At 44.5% G+C, this 8,126-nt stretch overlaps 1 protein-coding gene across 8 annotated transcripts in view; it reads left to right on the top strand.

Annotated features, from left to right (window-relative positions):
• The window catches only part of Con (leucine rich repeat protein connectin), a 333,106-nt gene that overhangs the window by 175,847 nt on the left and 149,133 nt on the right, over positions 1-8,126 (top strand). For 5 of the 8 annotated variants that reach the window (XM_076443526.1, XM_076443527.1, XM_076443525.1 and 2 more), the window contains one exon: positions 3-67. The exons of the other annotated variants lie outside the window; for them this stretch is intronic. The gene's annotated coding sequence lies outside the window, so the exon portion shown is untranslated. The remainder of the gene's footprint in view (positions 1-2; positions 68-8,126) is intronic. 8 annotated transcript variants of the gene reach the window in all.

The raw sequence follows: 8,126 nt of genomic DNA, 5'->3' as shown, positions 1-8,126 counted from the left end.
AGGTTCGGAGCGCGCTGCGATATTTCTTTTCCGTAAATAATTGGATTCCTCGTCTCCTCCGAATCAGGTGAGGAATAGAATAGAACTACACCACTTTATGATTCGTTTATGTATTTGTCGAACGTACGATCATTAACACTAAATCTACTAACCGTAAAAAGCGACTAGCTTTGGTTATGGATATAGAAATATAGGGATGAAGCATGAGCTAGCATTTTGGGCAAGGGGGTTTTTTTCTTTTCCGGAGGGGACGAGGTAGAAGCATGGATCTATGGGTAGAAGTTGCATCTTTTTCATTGGCTGTGTCCGGCGCAAGCGCAGTACGTCATTATGCATGCGTTACTGATACAGTTACATAACCTTTTAGTATGTTCTTTAATTCGTGTTGCACGTTTTAATTTCCTTTCTATATTCTCTAATTTTAGTTCTCTTTAATCCCTCGTTCTATTTGCCGTTATCGAAAAATAACCCCCCTTGCCCATAATGCTAGCTCACGCTCCATCCCTATATTCCTATATACATGATGTAACGCATGCATAATGACGTACTGCGCTTGCGCCGGACACAGCCAATGAAAAAGATGCAACTTCTACCCATGGATCCATGCTTCTACCTCGTCCCCTCCTGAAAATGACTTCCACCCCGCAACGACATCCTCCATTCCTATATTCCTATATCCATGGCTTTGGTAAGATTGACAAGATTGAGGTTATATTTAGACTTTTTGTTATTTTTATTATGGTATATGCTCGATTTAAGAAATTTATTCAATCATTTCGTACGAGAGGTTCCTTCTAATTTCAACAATTCTGTAATAAGTAATCTGGGACTGGTCATTTGGGACTGGGACATTTATGGCCGCGGAACTAGAAAACTTAAGGGGGTAGTATAGGCTCGATTTGTAACTAGAAAGGGACTAGAATCTTACTAGAAAAAGGGGTCGAAACATGGGTTTGCGCGGTTTCGTTTAATGTCCTCATACGAGCAAATTTTGGGCTGGGTGAGGGCTCATTCGAAAGAGGAAGGTTCACCGCAGGGGGCTCTGGTCATGAGGTTAACGAGATTATGTTTATATCTAATAATATTAGTGTCCAAAGTAGAGTAAAAATCTAGGAAAAAAAACCAGCAGATTTCAATGCATTTTTCTGTCTCTAAAAGACTTTTTGACTGCTAAGATGACCAGAGCACCATGCGGTGAACCTTCCTCTTTCGAATGAGCCCTCACCCAGCCCACAATTAGCTCAAATAAGGACAAACAACCGATTCGCGTAGACCCAGTTTTTCGATCGAAAATCTAGTAAGATTCTAGTTATTTGCTAGATATTTGCTATTTACTAGAATCTTACTAGATTTTCGATTGTAATTTCCGCTGTACGTTAGAATTTCATAAAGGTCTACGGGGCGATCCGTGGGAAACCGATACCTCGATTCGTGGCCCAGCTACAGACATGGAAAATCACCTTAGCCGGCGCGAGTCGCAACGTATGCAAATGTAATCATATTGTTTCGAGAAATGGCACGGTAAGATTATCCTCAATAGCGGTGCACGGCATACAATGCCTAAGTGATGTACCTATTTATGAAGTGGCTCCGAAGATTTGCATGTTGCTCGAGTGTGCGCGGATTATATGCGTTTAACTCGCATTCAGCCTCCCGGGGCCTGTAGCGCGCTCTTGCGCGGGAATTTGCATTCCACGAAAGTGACGCTCGCAGTTTGAAGTATCCCGCTCAATTAGGCGTCGCGAGCCATTTCCTCCTCTCGATTGCCTCGCGATTTTCGATTTTGCCGCGAGCATTAAACGCGCGAATTAAAACGTTCAACGCGGAAATATGAAAACGGTTAATGTACCTGCGGTATGAATTCATGAAAAGCGAGTGAGATATTCGAGTGGAAATATGTAGTTCCATTTGAAAAGAATGTTTTACCGAAATTCATGAAAAGTAAGCGATATATGCTGAAGCTGGGTGGGATAACATTACACGTCACTTTTTCATAAACCCGTATCCTTCGCAGAAGAATTCTCGTTCGGAGGATCGTGCTATCCAGCCGGAGAAACGTTCGAACAGTCGGGCAAGATCGGAATCGATCGATTTGTATTTTTCGAAGGCGTTCTCGCGTACGACCAGCCGTGAGTTATTCATCGGCGAAGTTCGATGCGGGTGTAACAAATTTAAGTGCTAGCGCCGCGCCGCGCCTGGGTTATCGCGCGGTACGCCACTTCTTATACTGTTTTTCGTGACTTACGCGAGAGCACATACATCGGTGCTGCCGGTGATCCAGCATTTTCGCACCGAGTGTCTGTAAACCACGCTATCCCGCCGGAAAGTTTATGAAATATCGCCCGAAAGTTTCGAGCCCTTGTACCGAGGCCACGGTTTCAAGGAATTAATCGTTTCGCAAAATTGATAGCGGCTGACCTAAAAAAGCGGGGCACCCTTGCCGCGGTAAAATTGCCGGAAGTGTTCCCTATCGTTCAATTAGCCGAATAATTTGCGGAACCATTCGGAACTTTGAAAATGTTGATTACATCGAGCAGTAATTGAATTTTCAAAAGCGACATTTGTCCATGTGAAATTTCGTAGTACGAAAGTTCAAATAGCTTCGAGCGCAAAATTCGACAATTTTCTTAGCACGACTGCTGGACATTTTCCGGAATTGCGGGTTGATCGTTTCGCGGAGCACCGGTAAAATTTCCGGATACCGCGGCCGCGATATTTTTCACCGGCTTTTATTCAACAATCCCGCCGGTCTCTTTTCGTTCACGCGGTGCGCCAAAAAAAAATGCTCTTCCGTCGGAAAAATATTCTTCCACCGGTGATTCGTGTTTTTAAAAAAATCCCCCGGCGAAAAGTGAAAGCGATAAATTCGTCTGCGAAACGACCGCGTCAAATTTTTCCTTTCGCACGCACTCTGCTTTTTTTCCCGCTGCTCTCTTCCCTCCCCCCCCCCCCCTCTCTGTGTCCCTCTGTTGCCTTTCTGTCGCGTCGCGTTTCAGCGACCGCGTTCCGAAATATTTATTCGGAAATACAGTGGTATCGCGATATAAGTGAAAATCTGCTGTAAATAATATCTGTGAGTAAAAGTGAAGATCGCCGTAAGTTATCTTTTGATAATAGAGCATGGCCTATGATCACACCGGCATTAAAATCCACCGATAAAGCGGTCGAACGTATCCGAGCGTGTCACGGCAGATAAAAATCGTAGCTCGAACGAGAAAGGAAACATTAAAGTAATATTGTTCATCCGGTGAAATATTTTACGCGGAACGTCGCGCGGAATCCCCGGCCGACTTTATCGAGCCTCGCGATTTCGAACGCGTGTCGCGTAATGTATTCGCGATAAACGCGTGCGAGAATAAAGAATGTCCCCGCGAGCAGAAACGCGGCGTTAATTTATACAGAGAGAGAGCGGGGCGAGAATTTATGACGTCGGGGTGCCACCGCGAAATCTTAGACCCGTAAGCCACGGGGATTATTCCGGCCGTTTCCACGCGGCGGCACTGTCGTTCTGTGTTTACACGTCGTAATACGCTGTTACATTATCGTCTTAGAGAAACCAACGGCGAAAGGGGTTGGAACAAGCACTGCCATGCCGAGCGCTGCCTCGAGCCAGGAGGGAGACGACGCGACGCTAGAAAGACGCAGACAAACGTGTGCACCAGCTGCCTCGGGATACTAATTTGATACTAATTTGAACCTCTTTCTACTCCGCTTGCCGGAACAACGCTACCGAAAGACGCGTAACAACAATAATTAAACGAAAGTATGCGGCCATTTGTAACAACGACTCGGTTCACGTCGACTCCCGTCTGTATTATTCTGCTGAACTGTATTCCAAGTTTATTATGATACTTCAGGCAACGCGGGTATAGCCGGATAAGCGCCCCTCAGCTAGGGTTTGATAGCTATGGGATTGATTTCAATCGTTTGTTAGACCGTACACACTATACAGCGACTCCCATTAATAATCGGACGCTCTCGAAAGACCGATAACTTTATATTATATTAAAAAACAAATTTTCAAAAAGGCTGTGCGGCCGATAATTTAGAATTGGAATGTGTTTTGACAAGAAGGTAATAAATAAAAATTCGTGGAATTCGCGGATGGCTCGCGTTCGCTCGACCGAAACTTGAAATACTAGGATCGAAGATGCTCGAACGCCGGCATGAAATTTGTATTCTCGGCCCATAATGAGTACAATATCACGTCTCGAGGGTGAGGCATAAATTATTCGAGTACGGATTAGCTTGCAACAGGGGGTAGATTAACGAGTAGCCGAAAACGTCGGGCTAAATCGCGAAGCAGCACAGCGCATGAATATAAAATGACGCTGTTCCAGCCCTGAAAATACCGGCGAAATATTACATAAGCGTTGTAACGCCATTAGCCCTCTGTTGGCTTGGCCGGCTGTTCCCGCGCTCGGCGACTGTTAGGAGAAGCGCCCGTGGGCTACCGAAGAATTGTTGGTACTGGAACGAGCTTAATAAGTAACCCTGTGCTCCATGAATTTACCGCTGCGAAGAAAGCAGCTCGTTCCCTTTTTCACTTTATGGGAGATTCAAGTCGGAGAACGGTAATTCGGTCGAGCTTGTTATGTTCGCGATCCTTTCCTCTCGCAGTCCCTGATTTTCTGATTCGGTGCTTAGAACAAATCCAGCCTGCTAATTCACCGGATTCTTCCACCCGGAATAGTCCGAACGAGTTACCAATTCTCTTTCTTTCTCCGTAAATTATTGAGGGGAGGTTCCGGGTCCAGGAAGAGCCGAAGCAATCGTCATCGTCAGGATTCTTTTCCAACGAAATAAGTAAGGTGACAATCTGGCAGCGACTCTTGAAAAATTCTTTAATTTTTTAAATCTGATCAAACTCGGGATGCCAGCTTGGAGCTGGCAGCAAGACGGTTCAAATTGATTAATTAATTTATGAGATATTTCTTCGAAAAACGTGTTCGAAGCAGAGTCGTCGGATGAGAGTCTCCGATGAAACAATAGAACCGCTAACAAATGGAAATTCCAGAATTCCTCTGGCCGGCTCGATTAAACGGCGAACGGTCCAACAGCACGCGCAGTACAATGAATACATCTTGAGAATTGCACCCCCAGTAATTTTCCAGTAATTACGAGGGTTTTTTTGGAAGTTCACGCGTGTCCACGGGAATTCTTGAATGCGGCTTGCTGGTTCCCACTGACCATTATTACGTTCTTCCGCGGGTTCTGATAAGACGAAATGAAATTCCTCGCGCCCCACCGGGGCTTTTCTAAATTCCTCTCGACCGATTTCCCAATCTTCTGTTCTTACAGCACTAAGACATTTCACCGAAGACAGCCGTTTCCTCAAAGACCAATTTGTTCCTTCCAGCGGACCAATTTTACCGTAGTTAGCTGGCCCTTTGCGATTTTCTTCGGAGCTACAATCATCGGAACGAAAAATAAACGAACATTTATATTTCTTGTGTGTCTACACGAGGTGCAGTTATTACAAAATTTTATTTATACGTCTACATGAATGTTGTCCCCTTCAAAGTAGCCTCCATTAAATATTACACATTTTTAGAGAGATGCGCTTTGAATCTCATTTATGCTTGAAATACGACGTCCCTTTAAGGTGTTCTCCTTATTTTTGGGAACAAAAAAGTCTCACACAGGTTCAAAAGTCTTCTATTTCATTAGCGAATAAAATATTTCGTTAAAGTTTTAATTATTAGCAAACTTCTTCTTAAAAATCCAATTACAATATTTTAATTTCAAGGAATTTTCAAATATGTTTCTTCCATCGATAGTATTTGCTGATAATAAATTTTGTTATAATAAATTAGCAACTTTGCTAATTTTAAAATATAATAAATTTAACAATAAATTACCCGTATTTTATATGTTTCTTCAGAGTCGGAACTTAGTTCTGGCCGTCAACTTTAAATTACGAGGCTAGCTGATATTATTTTCGATCTCTTTCTCCACGTGGCACCCGGCGCTAGCAGCAGACGCCGCCCCGTCTTCTCCACAATAGCTCTCCACGTGACACCGACACCGAGTAGTGAAACTGACACCGGCTACTTCACGCTCCCTCTCCTTAGTTGCACCCTGTGATGAAACAGGCTAGTGGCTAGTCCATCATCAACAAATCCCGCAAAACACTAGCAATTTCTCGGATACACACACCTATCGCGGTGAGATGTCGCAGATTTATGAAAATACAGCAAAGTCGCGTTAAGGTGGAGTGCGCCCTAGTTTTTGCAGTTGGACTTCAAACTGATGTATTTTCAGTCTGGTATGTAAAAACTTCACGCTCTTGGTGTCAAACTCCTGGCACAGTTATTACCGATGAATCGGTATTATGTAGGATTCTAATTTTGCTTGGAAATTATTTGGTAGGATGTTGCACAAAGTGTCAACTACACCACTTCACCTTATTTTGAGAAATATCGTGTAGGGACACTATTTTCTATGAGCGAGTGTACCGAGAAGAGGACAGCATGTATAAACGCGAATCGCGCTGTTCTTCCTTGCGCCCGAAACTCTCATCGTCGATTAAACCACTAGATACAGTTGATAGATCTGGCAGATGCCTCGAAAGGTTGGAATTGTCGGTGACGAACGCGCCACAAAGAATGTCCGAAGGAAACCCACGTGAACAAATGTGAAATTGATATAATACCTCGAACAATACACCTGCATGTGTAGTAATATTGATTAATAATGGAAACAATATATTTTGAATAATGGTACAGCAACTTTTAGGGGTGATTCCGAGTCATTAAGGGTAAATTCTAGCTGTTATGTTCGCAGCTTCTCTTAATATATTTGAGAGGTTCTGCGTTGTAAATTTCAATGAAACGACAGCTCGACACCGATTTTGCCTTAACGAACCTCTGGATTTATTCACTATATTTACAATATATTACACTTGTTTGAACTGGAAGTTCTATCTCGAATCGAGTTAACCTTTTGCGGAAGACTGTATATGTATCTTCAGAGAGAGATTGTATCTCAGTCGCTGTCCCTGGGTCAGCTCGTTCCTCACCTCGGTGGTGAGATTGAATTAGTGGGGAAAATGGTACATTTTTGGGGGGAAAGAACATCCCATTCGTTGACTGACCCGAGGGAGGAGCCATTCCTATGCATCCCTATCGGCGGGAGAGGACATCCCCACCTCAAGCCAATCGCGGCAAGCAAATGTACAAACAAAGACGGTACTAGCAACGGACCCAGAGTCGCGTGACAACGAAAGGCCCAAGTGGCCAACACGTGCGTTTAATTTATGACCCCTGGCCTCACGCGGACGACGACCATCGAGACTTCGGGAACAATGCTTCTTTGAAAAACGTATTTTTCAAGGACTCTGCAGACAGAGTTATTTATCCGAAACTCTCAAGGAGTTGCGCTTAATGATGGTCCCGATGGTCCAAGGGTGTGCAATTTGAGCCTCGGACCCTTATAAAAAATAAGAAAGTGCTGGCCTCTCCTCGAGACCCTTGTAGAAGTGTCCCTAGTAACACTAGCCAATTTTGTGGTCGCTGAATGGACAATCAACGTGACAGTATTCCTCGCCAGTGTATCAGAAAGAGTAGAAACTAATTGAAAACGAAACCGTCGATTAGACCACATTCTCCAGAAGTCCTTCCTATCAGTACTCTCGACGGAATTCAGCGACTCGGCGTGGGTCGCGCAGCCTTTTCCATTGGAAAATAATTTCTGCTTGATTAGAACCGGCGGGTAAAACGGCCGCGAATTCTGGCTCGCGCAAACTAGTCCAACTATTTCCTATCATCGTTCTGGGATCCTCTCGAGGGGGATAGACACGCCCGGGGTTTAGGCCACTATTTTCCATTCGAGGCATTCTGCGGCCGGGTTTGAGGAGGATCCGGTGTTCGAGTAACTATAATGAACCGCGGTATTACGCGGTCTCCGTAACCTCGGATTTCCTTCCTTCCGGCTCCTCCACCAGTATGACCGGAGATCTCGGACGCAACTCGATCAATATCCGTTCTCGATCCGGTTTCCGAAAGAGTCGCGCAGCGATGTTTCACGATTGGGTACGATGTTCGGCGGTGCCTTGCCAATTTTGGGGACACGATACAGACACCGCTCCGGGATATTGGAACACCGCTAATAAAGTGAAGAGAAGA

The sequence above is a fragment of the Lasioglossum baleicum genome, chromosome 19 (genome assembly GCF_051020765.1).
Source record: "Lasioglossum baleicum chromosome 19, iyLasBale1, whole genome shotgun sequence".
In the NCBI taxonomy this organism is placed as follows: Eukaryota; Metazoa; Arthropoda; class Insecta; order Hymenoptera; family Halictidae; genus Lasioglossum; species Lasioglossum baleicum.
Note: the sequence above shows the minus strand (reverse complement) of the source record. Positions and strands in the feature narration are given on the sequence as shown.